Raw genomic sequence first — 15,387 nt, forward strand, 5'->3', positions numbered from 1 at the left:
AGGAGAGGAGGGGGCAGGGACACACGCAGGTGATTTAGGAGCCTGAGGATGCACCTCGCCCTGAGGCAGGCTCTCCCACCCTCTGCCGCCAAGGAGAGTGCTGGCACATCTTTCTGGCAGTCTTCCACTTTAAAGAGCTAATCTGCTGGTTGTCGCACACTCATCTTCCTGTAAGCTGCCAGGAAGAATCTGGGTCAGTGGGAGTTTACAGCTGTAGAAGCAGCCAGACCAGGTTACGAACTATGGTAAGTCCACATCTCACCTGGTGGTCAGAGTGACCACGAGCACTCAAGAGAAAAGGCTCTCATACCAAACCTGTTACTACGCAAAAAGTAAACTCAGCCCCTTTGACATCTGTAGTCCCTCTGGAAAATTGGTCATCACGCTCATGTGCGCGTGCACACACACACACCTATCCCCAAGCTCTTATTAGCCCCCAATTCACTTTGCTCACCTACTTTGCAGAAAAGATTTAATAAATCCTTTAAGGCTATGTTGCCTCTCCCAGGGGCATTTGCATTTATAAAGGAACCAACAAATAAAACCATTATTTTATATAAGAAATCGGCAAGCCAGGTGGAGCAGGCATTTAAGCCTCATCTAGACATAGATTACACCAGAGTGTGTGGATAACTACGGTACCTATTCAACACGCAGAGCAGAGGAACAGCATGGAGACTGGCACGGAGGAGAGCTGAATTCTCAGAGGGCTGTCACCAAATCAGCAGTGAGGGGCTCAGACCCTTCACCTCTCTGGGTGTCCATGTGCTTCTCTGTAGAATGAAGGGTGGGAAGAAGAACCAGTCCCCACCACTCCTTCCACCACCTCCTCTCCTCATCCCTCTTCCTTTTCTCTCACTGTTGGGGCGGCTGTGTGGATATCAGAGTTCAGCTGTATAAGCCAGAGTGGGAAGTTTTGCCTGATTGCCAGTTTTCTTCAGAATTTCTCTACAGGTTGAGTTAGGGAGCAGCAAGCTGGTGGCAGCAGGGAACCATTGTGTGTTGTGCTTTCCATAACATGAGATCCACCTCTTCCAAGCCACTCTTTTCTCCAGTACTGAGTAGCTGATCTCCAACATACCTGATGGTCTAGTTTCAGGATTAGCCCCGTGGTCTGACCCACTGGCTACTCCAGATGGATCTCCCTCCAACCCCTTCTGTGCATTTGGCCTTCTCTCTGGGCAGAAATGCACCCGGGAAAGGACATAACTAAACCGGTTGTATCAGAGCAGCCTGCCTGAGAGAGATCAAGCAGGGCACAGGTAAAAATGTTAATAAAAATTAAAAATAGAACCTGCAGAACAGGTATTGCTCTTTTTCAGTCAGCAGAAGCCTGGTGCCAATATCAGAGTGATCCCTACCAATCTGATGAGTGTGGGGAAGGCCACAGAAGAAACCAGCAAATGCTGGCGTGATGTGTGTTATTTTAATGTTTCTGAAATCCTGTTCTCAGTCTGCACACCTTGTCCGAGGCTCTGATGTTATCTAGGTGATTCATCATCTAATGCTGTTGGCTTCAACATGGATTTAATGGTAATTAAACCAAGTGCATGCTATGTGAAGATTTATTCACTTGGAGGTCCTTCAGTGCAGGCCACCAGGTATGCCCCTGGGCTCCTGCCACAGCTGATCAGGTGCTAGGTGCTGAGGAGATGCAGTGAGTTCCTTCCCTCTGCTCAGGGGCAGGTGTATGGACAGGTAACTTTAATGTGATGTCGGACACAGAGAGGGCCAAAGCGGCATGAAGGAAGGCCCTTGACCTTCCAGGTGGTGAGCTGGGGACCTCGGGGAGATAGAGTGAGGTGCAATTTGCAGGATGAAAGCAGTTACCAGGTGAGCGGGAGGAAGAGAATGGCATTCCCAGCAGAGGGAGCTCTCTTTTTGTATATTGTGGACAGGAAGGAAGTGGGAGGTAGGAGGTGGGAAGAAGGTGGTCAGAAGGAAGAAAAGGGATCGCATTCTCTCCCTTTCCTATTCCCATCTGCACTCTTTTTCCTGCAGAAATAGAGAGAGAAGAAACACATCTAGGGTTGGTTTTCATCAGCTCAAAGGAGGTAGAATAAATTTGGAGTACTGCTTCCAATAGCAACAAAACAAACACATCAGAAAACCCAACTTGCACACAACCTGAATGTCTATTCATAGGAAAATGCTTAAACAAACACAGTACATTCATACATACTATAGAATAATACGTAGCAATTTAAAAAAATAAGATAGCTCTATATGTACAGAGAGATCCCCAAGAAATATTAGCAAATAAAAAGCAAGTAATAGGAAAATATATATAGTGTATATGTTCCCATTTATGTAAAGAAATATGTGCATCTTACTTGCATTCATGTATTTTTGTGTATTTATATACACGCACATATATAAACACATAGGAAAAAGGTCTGGAAAGATTCTTCTGGGGAGGGAAGTGGGATCGGAGGATGGCAAAGAAGGACTTTCACTTTCTGCTCAGTTCACTTCTATATTGTTTATATTTTTACCTGAGCGTATATTACTGAAGTGATTTTTTTTAGTGGGGGAGAAAGCAATTGGATAGATGTGAAGCTCTTCAAAGGAGACTTATAAAGTCATCTTTCTTTTGTTCTTTCTTCTCATGTTTCTGCATTCTGGGCATTCTCCTAAACTGGGGAGAAACCAAAATGCCTAGAAGTTCAATTCTGCAACTGTCATCATCCAAAATGCCAAATGAGAGAACCAAAGTGTGCTGGATTCTACATTGTTCAGAAGGGGTGGTTAATTTGATTCACTCTTAGGAGCTGTTTTTCTAGCACTAAGTAATGCTAGGGAGCCCTTATGTGATCATCTCTGAGTAAATAAAGAAGTGAAATTGCAATTGAAATAAATAATGACTCAACTTTAATGCTCTTATAGAGAATATAAGCTAAATTACAATGTGAATTTAAATTGTGTCAGAGGCACATTACTCCAGTGGTAATATTTTCTAAAATGTCTTGTCTTTTTTTTTTTTTTTGAGACGGTGTTTCACTTTTGTTGCCAGGCTGGTGTGCAATGGCGCAATCTCGGCTCACTGCAACTTCCACCTCCCAGGTTCAAGTGATTCTCCTGCCTCAGCCTCTCAAGTAGCTGGGATTACAAGCACCCACCACCATGCCCGGCTAATTTTTGTATTTTTAGTTGAGATTGGGTTTCACCATGTTGGCCAGGCTGGTCTTGAACTTTATTATACTTTTGTATAATAAACATACTCTCGCCAAATCCCAAAAATAAGATACTAAATGCAACCTTGTCAGAGCACAGAGATCATATTTTAATCATGAGTATCCCAACAGCTACCCCTCGATTGATGTTATTTCCCAAAAACCTTAAATCCCTCCTACTAAATTAAAACTCTATTTTGTATACTAAACACAGGTGATCCGCCTGCCTCGGCATCCCAAAGTGCTGGGATTCAGGCGTGAGCCACCGCACCCCACCTAAAATGTCTCTTCTTACCCAGCTCCACCTGCAAGCACACACACCTCTCACACATCCGTGATTTTGTTATCTAGTACAAAGCCGACCACAAAGCAGAACATCTAGCACTAACAAATATTTGGATGATACACTGTTAGAGCAGCTCTCACCAACACCAGATAGGCTTAGGGGCTCATTTCACTCTTTAGGGTCTCCCCTACCGAAGCCTGCAAAAAATTTCTAAGCTTATCTGGTGCTGGTGGGAACTGAATTCAACCCCGCTAGACCACAGAGTCCCAGACTGTAGTCCCAGGTTCAACTTCTGGTTCATGTCAGCCCTAGCAAGAGTTGGGGGCCACCTTAACTTTTCAGCTTGCCAGGAATAGAAACTGTCGATGGCCTTTCCCACTGTTTATTTATGTGGGTCAGGTCACTTAACCTGGGTAGGCTCCCGTTTCCTCACATCCACAGGGTGTGCAGTTTCTAGACTAGAGAACGTGTTTAAACTGCATGTGACCCTTGAAAAAAAAGCTCTGAAAGTAAAGAAGATCCTCATTTTGAAGGGGCAGTCTCACACCAAAACAAAGCAATCCATATAAGACCCTTTACTTTTGCCTCAGGAATTTCTCTCTCTCTGTCTCTCTCTTTTGAGACGGAGTCTTGCTCTGTCTCCCAGGCTGGAGTGCAGTGGAATGATCTTGGCTCACTGCAACCTCCGCCTCCCGGGTTCAAGCGATTCTCCTGCCTCAGCCTCCCAAGTAGCTGGGATTACAGGCACTACCACGCCCAGCTAATTTTTGTAGTTTTTTTTTTTTTTTTTTTTTTGTAGAAACAAGATTTCACCATGTTACCCAGGCCGGTCTCGAACTTGTAAGCTCAAGCAATCCACCCGCCTCCCAAAGTTTTGGAATTACACTGTGACCAGCCACCTCAGAAATTCTCTAAATGGAGAATTAGTGGTGGGAATGTTAATGCTGATAGCGCAGAGGTCTCCACATCCAAATTTGTCCAGGGTTTATTACTGGGGTCCCTGGACATAATCCAAAGGGTTTACAGCCTAGTTGGATGGGGGAGGAATCACTATTTTGAGTAACCCCTCTCTGAAATTTAGCAAGTTTTATATTTTAAATATGGTAACATCACTTCTCAGCCTTTTGGCTAAGATCAAGTGTAGCATCTGTTCTTATCAGTTTAAATATAGTAACAAACTACAATAGGATTATTGGTACCTGTGGCTTACTCACCAATAGAAATCAAGATAATTTCATATAACATTATAGTTACCCCAGATATATCAAAATATTTGCCCTGATCACTACTGCAAAATTATGGAAGTTACTTCGATCTTTTTGTATAATGTTTAATAAGAAGAACATACGAAAATCTGTCATAGATTTTAAAAAATAGTTTAATAACTGTATTAAGAACTACCAGTGTGACAGGTAGTTCTTGCTAGGTCCTCTTCATTGGGTTACCATTTGATGTTTCTGGCTTTGAGCTGTTTCACTCACCCCTGAGTTGCAGGGACTGAGCATAAACAAGCTCCACTGTTAGAAAGAACAATGGTTGACTAAGCATGGAGAAGGTATACCCAGATGCATTTTTAGCCCAAAGTATTTTCTTTTCATAACCCAATTTATTTTCTTTTACTGTTTTATCTAAAGGCAGTATTCTGAGCGGGATGCATAAACCTAACCAGTCCGCCAAAGGAATCCATGTCCAATAAAGATTAAGAACCTCAGCTCTAAGTGAGGTTAGAATGGGGTTTGCAAATGTTGCTCAGGGTCTGTGTCAATGTCACTTTATTTAAACATTCCTGAGATTCAGCCTCCAGCTCATTGAGCTCCTCCTAACCAAATATGTGAAGGAAGAAGCTGCATCTGTATAAACATCATCCAGCTAAAGTGTCAGGTTTCCTGCTCTTCTTCACAGTTGTTTGAAGCCAACAGTTAAAGACATTAAAAGGATCAAATATCCCGTGTGGCTGGAAGAAGAGAAAAGAACTTTGGAATTACAAACCAAGCATTTTCGTTTAACTCTGCTACCCTGTTTTCTTTGTTTGAATTAAGTGCAACCAATAAGTGCTCAAAAAATGAAATAAGACATAAACCCGTAAGTTACTGGTTTTTCTCAGTAGGGCATTAGGGCATCACCTAATAGCTGCTTAACAGCTTGATAATGAAGAGTCATGGCTTCTGATCAGTGCCTAGACATGGTGTGACGAATGCATTTCACCGTGATCTGATCCACTTACCACTGTGTTGGGAAGGGCTCTGAGGCCATCTCCAGGTCTAAGGAGGGGAAAGGTGCTGTGGTAGATCATTCAGATCTGCTATGGTAAAGGGATGGAGCTGCGTGCACACCCCATAATTACCCTGAGTCCAGCCCTAACTGGTGCCAGTGGCCACCTTTACTTGAGACCCAGATAGAAATATATTCCTGAACGTTCCTTCCATATCTCCACTCTGTGCTGAATAGAAAAGGGAACCTCAGTTCCTGTAACTATTTTGCCAACTTACTGCTTTATATTGATGAACAAGAAACATGAAACACAACATGACATTGTATAAAACTGTCTGGGATGCAAAAATATTGTAGCACAATTGGTAAGAGAGAATTTGCTTTAAAAATTAATTAATAAATTGATCAAAGAAATGGGATTCCTGTGCTTCTTCCTATTTGTTAGTATTACAAAGTTTGACCTCATGACTTCTGCTTGGAAACACTCAAACTCCCAAATCCAGTGCTTACTGACTCACTTTCCCTGGCTTTGTTTCTTTTGTAGGCCCTTATTGGTGGGGAGCAGGGAGAGGGGGTGTTAATGCTACCTCGAATATACAGAGGACTTTCTAAAACACTGTCTCCTGTGATGCCTCCCAGCAGGCAGGAGAGGCTCTGTTGTAATCATTATTTCTATTCTGCAGATGAAGAGACTGGGGCTCCAGGAATCGACTTTCCCAGAATCCCATTGTCACTTAAGGGCTCTCAAGATATTGCATTCCAGAGTTCTGCTTGCTTGTATCAGGTTCTCCTAAAGAAAGGAAGTCATTAAACAAGAAAACAAACCAACATTCCATAATGGATTAAAAATATACTGTCATTCACCTATTAGCTCTTCTACGTTGGCCTGGATGGAGGTGACATTTCTGGTCTTCTTATCTTTCCTCTTGTTCCAGCAGAATTTAAGGAATCTGCTTAACCATTTTCACTTTGTTCTACTGCCAGTCCAAACAATTTTAATCAATGGATTCCCAAGCCAAGCTTCTAACTACAGCTCACCAGCCATCCTGGTTGGACTGATTTTGTTTTTGTTTTGAGAAATTATGAAATAGGCAAGTTGTCTTACATGTAAGTATTGACCATTTGAGAAGAGCTGCTATTTGCCTCCAGTTAAAATATGCAAGAAAAGGACAGGGATGGGTTTGGGGGCTTGCCTTAAACTAAACTAATCAGGATGGCAATTCTTAAGTAATTCATGTTTCCTAGCGGTCTTGTTAAATCAGTGGGTGGGATTCCTGGCCTCAGATTTTGCTGCAGCTACTAGTCCAATTCTCTGATCTCTGTTCACCCACGCCACAGCCCTGGAGTCTGGCCACAAGAGTAGAAACATTCTGTTATTTCATCTAATTTTGTACCTTCATTTGTGCATCAATTATGTGCCAGTCATCCTAAAGAAACTTACAGCCAAGTTAAAGACAGACAAGCTAAAGGGCAATTTTATTTTTAAAAAGAGAACTCTACAGAATATATGTTTGTGAACCCTGGTCTTTGGGATTCAGGGGACATTTTCTGGAGGAAGGGACATTTAAACTAAGGTCTTAAAGAAGAGGAGGAGAAAGCAAGGGGAAGGAGTGAAAGAAGGCAGTCAAGGTAGAAGAATACTTGTGCAAAAGGCAAGTAGGCAAAAGAGTGAGTTCAAGTCTAGAGCAGAGAATATAAGGGATGGTACAGAGGTGGGGAGAAGTGGGAAGAATATGGCTGGGAAGGTAAACAAGAGCCAAATCATAAACAACCTCACATGTGAACTAAGAATTTGGGGCCACATCCTGACAGCAATAGGCAGTCACTTTATTATTTATTTGATCAAAATTGCATTGACTGCTCCATGGAGAATGGACTTTAGAGGAGCAATATTGCAAGCAGGGAGGCCCGCTGCAATCCAGGGGAAGCTTTCTGGAAGCCTCAAATATAATGGGGAAAGTAGAGATAGAAAAGCAAAATAATTTCAGAATCACTAGGTCAGCACTCCAGTGTGACAGGTAGTTCTTGCTAGGTCCTCTTTATTGGGTTACCATTTGATGTTTCTGGCTTTGAGCTGTTTCACTTACCCCTGAGTTGCAGGGACTGAGCATAAACAAGCTCCACTGTTAGAAAGAACAATGGTTGTTGACTAAGCATGGAGAAGGGTTCATTTTAGGTCTCACATCCAGTTAGTAAGTTCCAAGGTTTGTACATATGTTTCATTATAGACACCAATTCTGATGATCAAGTCTGAGACAGATGTCAGAAGTTTATTTTAGGATGCGCAGGGAAGTAAGGAAGCAGAGGAAGACATCTTAACAGTGGTCAGGCCAACCTTCATAGAGAACTAAAATGTCCCTTAAGACATCACAGTAACTCCAGAGACTCTAGAGAAGTCTGGCAGCCAGCATTTCTCTGCCTCTGCTTTTGTGCCACTATCTCAACTACCAACTCCCTGAACACCTCAGAGCTTCTACTGCCTCATGGCTTCTGTCACCATCGTGTGTGTGTGCTGTTCAGTTTGCTGTAGGAGGGTTTCCCCATACCTTGACACCCTGAGCCCCAACCCAAAGACCTGAAATTATCTTCCCTGATAGCTCAAGGTAGAAAACTCCTTGGGATGATCGTTATTGGTTTTGTTTGGACTGTTCACCTATGCCTGCACTAATCGCTGGCTACACATGTATCCCCAGGCCAGGAGGCTGAGGATACATGTGTAGCCAGCGATTTGGGGATTCCGATTCAACCACACGTCATGGGGAAGAGTTATCCAAGAAAGTGGTGATCCACTAGCAACTTCTGGCAACTTTTATGAGAAGAAAAAAAAATGTCATTGGCAGGCACTTTGGGCTTCACTGCTTGTCCCAAAGATAACGTTTTTCTAAATGTAAGTAACTACATTAACGACTTCAAGTTTCAACTTTCTCTGCTGGAAAATAAGTTTGTCAGGATGTTAGTTTTAAAATAAATCTTACATCTATGGAACATTCATGAGACTTTGTGCAGAAAGGAATAAAACAAAGACAAATTATTACATGCTGTCTTTTTCTCTATCAAGAGTCTTTTAGGAAAAAAAAACGATACCAGTTATGTTCCTTCAGTTGCAAGCAACAGAAATCAACACTGGCAAACCTAAGCAAAGTAGAAGGTATTGGGAGAATATTGAAAGAGCCAGTCACTGGAACATCTGGGGTCTATGCAGCAGGAATCACAGGACTGACTGACTGACTTTATAGCAGGAATAGTATGTGAAAGCATACCTTTAGGAGGAAACAGCTCCAGATGCATACAGGTGGTCAAATTATAAAGAAAAGCAAGAAAATCATCCTCATAACAGTCATGATAATGGTCCCCTTAAGAGTGAAGGCAGAATTAGCTATATAATTTGTGGGCCTCAGAGCAAAATTCAAATGCAGGGCAACTTGCTCAAAAATTATAAAAAATTTCAAGAAGGCAACTGCAGACATTAAACCAAGCATGAGATCCTTCTGAGCATGGAGCCTTGTATGACTGCACAGGTCCCAAACCCATGAAGCTATCCCTTAGGGAAGAGGAGGGTTTCGACTGGTGAAGAGCATGCAGAAGGCTTTGGTTGGTTAATAAACTGGACAATCGTGCTACATGGCCATTTGCTTTCAGTTCTTTGCAAATCTTTCATGTAGCCTTTGCATGTTTCTTTAATTGTGTTATACTTCACAATAAAAAAAAAAAAAAAAAAACCTGGTCAACATGGTGAAACCCCGCCTCTACTAAAAATACAAAAAATTAGCTGGGCATGGTGGCGCGTGCCTGTCATCCCAGCTACTCAGGAGGCTGAGGCAGGAGAATTGCCTGAACCCAGGAGGCGGAGGTTGCGGTGAGCCGAGATCGTGCCATTGCACTCCAGCCCGGGTAACAAGAGCGAAACTCCATCTCAAAAAAAAAAAAAAACCTAACTATATCTTCTGTCCTTGTGTCAACCATACAACATTCAATATTCCAAGGAATCTGAGTGGCAAGTATAGGTCAAGTACCCTTGTCCTGGCTGTGCAGAGGATGATACTACTATTAATAACAGCAAAAATGAGAAGGCAAACAAGAACAGGATGAAGAATAAGAGGAAGAAGAAGAAGGAGGAGGAGGAGGAAGAGGAGAGGAAGAAAAAGAGCTAATACTAGTAGTTGCCACATGTTTTAGGTGTTATTTCTAAATTAACTCATCAAATATACTCATAACAACCCTATGAAACAGAAACTTTTCCCTTCAGCTTTCGAAGTGGGAAATGGGTAGTGTGCTTGGACTTTCTGAGTACTAAGAGCTCATGCCATGAGAGGAGATAATACTCTAACAGGAAGCAGGGTTTACTCAGATATAGAATGGATTGTGAATAGCCATGAAATAACAAATGTCTACTACACAGGCAAATTTCTTAAAAAGAAGGCTTTACTACAATCTAGTCCTTCTCTTTTTTCTTTTTCTTTTCTTTTTTTTTTGAGACAGTCTTGCTTTGTTGCCCCCGCTGGAGTGCAGTGGTGCAATCTCAACTCACTGCAACCTCTGCCTCCTGGGTTCAAGTGATTCTCCTGCCTCAACCTCCTGAGTAGCTGGAACTACAGGCATGCACCACCACACCCACCTGATTTTTGTATTTTTTAATAGAGACGAGGTTTTGCCATGTTGGGCAGGCTGGTCTTGAACTCCTGACCTCAAGTGATCCACCTGCCTCAGCCTCCCAAAGTACTGGGATTATAGGTGTGAGCCACCATGCCCGGCCTATTCTTCTCATATATCATTATCATTTGTTGATTTTCAAAGCTTAATGCCCTAAGCTAAGTAATATATAGGAGAGACAAAATTAAACAAGACAGTGATCTCCCAGATACTATGTCACTTAAGAGAAAAAGGGGGAAAGAGGGACTACACCCCCTATGGAAAGTTTACCTACAAAGAAACAATATATGAAGTGCCTAGTAACTGAAGGTGAGTCTAGGACACGTCCAGGGTCATCATGATCACATCACACATCACATTCTCAAGGTAGCTTCATTCCCTGAAAAGTTGAACTCAGAAAACTAAACTTACAGTAAGTCTGCCCTCAGATTTAACCTGGCTACAGCCATCGTCACTTATTTGCCAAACTAGAACAGCTGAGGAGCACGACTACACACAGACATTAGATTCACAGATATGCAAGCCTGCCAAATGGGGACTCATGAAGAGGCAGAAATCTGGAAATCCCATTAGCGACAGATGCAGTGCAGCATGTGCGTCTGGGGGGGCACTGGCCCGAGCCCTTGGGGAAGGCAGATCCATCTTGGATCATGACAGTCACTCCAAACCAATCTGAGGCCAGCGTGAGGGTGAGATGCAGCACAAAGAAGGGGTGGATAAAGCCAGGCAGTTAGCAGCCATCTACTTGCCCCAAAGTAGGGCAAAGACTCCTTGGTTTCCGGGAGAAACAAGTTCAATTGGAGGGCCTCTAATTTGATGTTTGAATGGGAATCAGAGTGTGTGACTTTGAATCCTACCTCCACCACTCCGCCTTGGGCAGATTACTTCACCGTGCCTTTTCTTCTCTGCAAAATGAAAGTCACACATTCTAGTGTTTTGTAATAATTAAATGAAAAAAATACATATACACTGGCAATAGTAATTATTGTTAATTGTGTCCTATGTAAAATGAGGACGCTAAATAAAAGAATCTCTTGCTTTCTAATGCTAACATTCTGTGATGATACCTGATATAAGATAACCCTGGTTCATTCCTTCTCTTCTTAACAGCATCTAAACATTTATGATTTCGGATTTCTATAACAGAATTAGCTGTCGGATTGAAAGTATTACCTGTGTGTCTATTTTCACTTCTGTTTTTATGCCCATTAAAATCTCTGACGATACTCGTGTACTAGCTCACGCAAAAGACAGCTACTTTCACCTAACCACTTCAACATTTGTAATCAGTGCAACCAAATGTTGACTAGGGAGGGAAGCTTGGAGATTTAACTCGTGTATTTTTACTCAGTCCTACCTTTCACAGAGAACTCATTCAGGAAGGGATGAATTGAGGCTTAAAGGGGCACACATAAATGTGAATATCGTCACGTGACAGGAGAATTCTAGATTTAGAAGTTCAACGTGGAGATTACACTTGCTGAAAATAATCTTAATGTATATTTTAGTGGTAAATTGTTAACATTCTTTCCATATTTCCTGACCTCAGCTATTCCCTTTCCTCCGCTGTGGTTAAGGGTAAAATTCAGGAATGGATAACTTTCAGAGAACCAAGGAGACAGGATTTTGCCTGTGGTCAGGAAAAAAAAAAGAAAGAAAAGAGAGAGAAATTTCAGTTGCTTCGAAGCTGGTTTGTGAGAGGTCAGCAGTGGGGAAGGCAGAGGGAGGCGGTCTCTCCAGGGGCCTCGCCAAGGCTCCAGCTCCCTTTTTGTTTTAATCTGGTTTGTGGTCCCGCTGGCCCAGGGAAAACATGAACTTGCACTAATGTAGCCCAGGAAAAATATTGGAAGAAAAAAAGCTTAGATACTTTGTATAAACTACAGAAAATAAAAGCAATAAACTGCACAAGCAGATGAGACTTTCCTGATGGAAGTACTGTGATATCTCAAAGCCTATAAAAGAGTCCTCAAACACATCCTCAAAGAGACTGGATTGTTTATTGTGGTGTCACATTTATGACCCACATAAGTAGCAGTCAACTAATATCTTTATAAAACTCTGATTTATAGGTACTTTGATTGGACTTTTCTGCCTATTGGGACTCCAAATGTGACAGGGCCACCTCTCTATTTGCATGAGGAATACTTGTAGTTATTGAGTACTGTGGGTGTCCAGTAACCAAGATGGTTACTGTTGATGACGGTTTTACATATTCCACTTTTCCAAGGGGCAAAAGTCACATGCATATGACCAAATTCTTGGTAGAAGCTCTTTTCATTTTCTTCATGATGATAATCAGAGACAAAGAATTTCCTTAGGAAAAGATCTCTAATAAAATTATGAATGAATCACTTGGACTGATCCCAAATGAAGAAATCAATTTGATTTGTAGAAGCTAAGCCCTTTAGATTCTTCTGCAACATTTCAGTAAATTCATTTTTAAAAAGCAGCAGCAAACCACAAATTGGTCGTGTAGATCATGTAGATCACCCGACCTGGGAGACTAGAGGACTAGGAAAGATGACGACGGTCATCCAGCAAATGTTGAATTTCTACCCCCAACCCCAAAAGGAACAACTACTCTTTCAGAGCCAAGTCCTGACTCCAAGGCTGCCCACAGTCCTGCTCTCTGAAAGCCCTGTAGAAAATTAGAGGGGCGGAAGGCAATCATTTAAAATAGATCACATTCAGTTTTATTAAAAAACCAAAACAGCTGGGGTATTGATTTGCAAGCTCTGTAATGCCATTGGTATGCCCGACCTGGCCAAGATATTAAAACGATATTTAAGGAAATGTCAGTAAGTGTCTCAGGCACAAGCTTTGGCATATTCAACCAGCATTGTGGTGCTGTGGATAATTCATCTTCCTTTATGTTTTGCTATGCAGCACAGAGGGGAGGGGAATTTACAAAATGATTTACTGTGACACATCCATTATAATGAAAGCATGTGCCGCTTGCCAGCACTCCTGGCCCATCTTCTCCCTCCCAGATGCTCGGCCATATGTCCCATGCTTGGCGTGAGAGACAGTTGTGTTGGTAGAGAAGGAGTCCTGGGATCTCGGTGTTTTTAACAGAAATCCCAGAAAGCTCTGAGGTTGCTGGCTCAGGTAAGAAAAGCAGCAGGAAAGGGCTCATCATTTGGGACTAAGTGTTTTTAAAGATGCTTCAGTGGTATAACCACAGGATGGAGTGAGATTTACTGTCTCCTCAGGGCCAGGAGGATGGCTGAGAGAGGAGCTCAAGCTTCACTTGGGGAGCCTTCCACCATTGCTGGCCTCCCAGCTCAAGTTCTCTTTCCTGCCTCACCCCTCCCCAAGATAGCTGGCTGCTCTCTGCAATATCTTCCAGCAGCGGCCCGTTCCTCAGTTACCAGGGCCTTGCATTCAATTCTGAGCGGCATGCATTACTGCTGCTTCATGAAAGCAGCTGCTACTTTGACCATGTGGCTCTCCTGACTCCCTATTACAACCCTAGCTTAATTGCCTCTGCTCCCGGAATACAATCAGCACTTATTGAACACCTACTGTATGAAAGACATCTTGCTAGGCCTTGTGAAAAAAGAGAGAAATCTGGTATACAGTTGGTTTTGCCTTGAAAAGTTTACCATCTAGTTGTAAATTAGTACCCCCATCTTATGTCCTAGCAAACACTGGGCAAGTTTCTTAACCTCTTTGTACCTTGGTTTCTCCATCTGTAAAAGAGGGAATAGTGGTGTATAGGATTGATGTAAGTAAATGAATATGTATAAAATGCTTAAACTAGTACATGACATATAATAAGCACTCAATAAATGTTAGCTAAATTTGACCCCTAGTTGGAGGAAAGAGGGGAAAAAAGATGAATAAAATTACATTTATGTGCTGTACCTTGTAATAAAATTTTACGTATGTTCACTGATTTCTCCTTACAATATTATGTAAGGTAGATATTACTGTTACTCTTTAATTTTTAGTAAATTGAGGCTCTGCTAGGTTAATACTTTATTCAGGTGTTCAATGTTGACAAAGCTTACATTCAAGGCCAAAATGACTTGGTGCCAAAGCCCATGATTTTGAAAAGACAAATAATTTAAAATTTAAATAATGTTCACAAGACACTAGAGGTAGTCTAGCAAGGTCAGTCTCTGATTGATTTCCCAGTAAATTGCATGAGAAGACATTGCCTAAGAGTTCACTTTGATATGGAGCTGGCAACAGCAGGGAGCTCTTCCCACCATAGACCTGAGTGAAGCATCTAGGAGCCATTCTCGGAAGGCAGGGAGGGAAGTTGAATGGAAAGGGCTGCCTGGCAGGAGCTGTATCTCTGGGTGGAGGGACACGGCCAACCTGCTGGAACCAGCAGAGAAGGGGCCAGGAAAATACTCTGATCTTACCTCCTACTTCCTCTCTCCTGCCAGTGCCCTTGGGTAAGCAAGCCCTTTGCTGCTGTCTAAATAAGTCATCCTCCCTGGGCAGAGAACAGGATGGAGAAGAGTAGAGAGAGGACCTGGGGGTGCAAATTTAAGATATCCAACACAGGAAGTTTGTTATAAGATTAGATAACTTACATGGCACTGTGTCTGCTACAAAGAAGATACTGACCCCCTGATGGTTACTATTATTTCTTATTATTTGTCTGGCTTTGGTTGGCTTGGTATTTATGTGTCCAGCTCAGACCCTCTGGCCTCACCACAAACAAAAGGGTTTTCTAATCCCTGTAGTAGCATGAGAAGTGACTCACTAAAAAGCCAATTAAGTTTCTTGTCTACAATCTTTTGCCTCTATTTTTTTTAAAGGAAGCTTTAAAATGGGGTTGGGGGTGGGGAGCTTGGAAATCATTTTTTTAAACACAAGCTTTGTAATTTGTCACAAAGCTTGTTGGAAGTTCTTAACAGAGGAAAGGGGCCTGTTTGTTTAGATTGCCATGCAACAGGAGGCATTGAGTAAATGGTTTCCCAGTTTTTATTATTTTAAACTTCACCCAGGAGAAAACTGATCCAAGTTTCAGAAAGAGAGGAGGAATGGAATATAGACTCTAATGTTTCCAAAATTCTAAATGGCACTGCAAATAGTAGAACCCTAAAACAA

At 42.2% G+C, this 15,387-nt stretch overlaps 1 long non-coding RNA gene and 1 pseudogene across 2 annotated transcripts; both read left to right on the top strand.

Moving 5' to 3' along the window:
* The first annotated feature begins 1,178 nt into the window (after positions 1–1,178).
* LOC105706553 (uncharacterized) lies at positions 1,179–2,854 on the top strand. 2 transcript variants are annotated; one of them, XR_001104852.2, is made up of 3 exons: positions 1,179–1,262; positions 1,594–1,657; positions 2,529–2,854. It is a non-coding gene; the product is annotated as an uncharacterized LOC105706553 (long non-coding RNA). The 2 variants fall into 2 exon arrangements; XR_010343419.1 differs by lacking the exon at positions 1,179–1,262 and adding an exon at positions 1,360–1,489.
* Positions 2,855–4,567: 1,713 nt separating this feature from the next.
* On the top strand, positions 4,568–4,707 carry LOC135275995 (U2 spliceosomal RNA; annotated as a pseudogene).
* Positions 4,708–15,387: the final 10,680 nt, after the last annotated feature.

The sequence above is a fragment of the Aotus nancymaae genome, unplaced genomic scaffold (assembly GCF_030222135.1).
Source record: "Aotus nancymaae isolate 86718 unplaced genomic scaffold, 86718_ANA_hifiasm-v0.15.2.pri h1tg000019l, whole genome shotgun sequence".
Classification (NCBI taxonomy): domain Eukaryota; kingdom Metazoa; phylum Chordata; class Mammalia; order Primates; family Aotidae; genus Aotus; species Aotus nancymaae.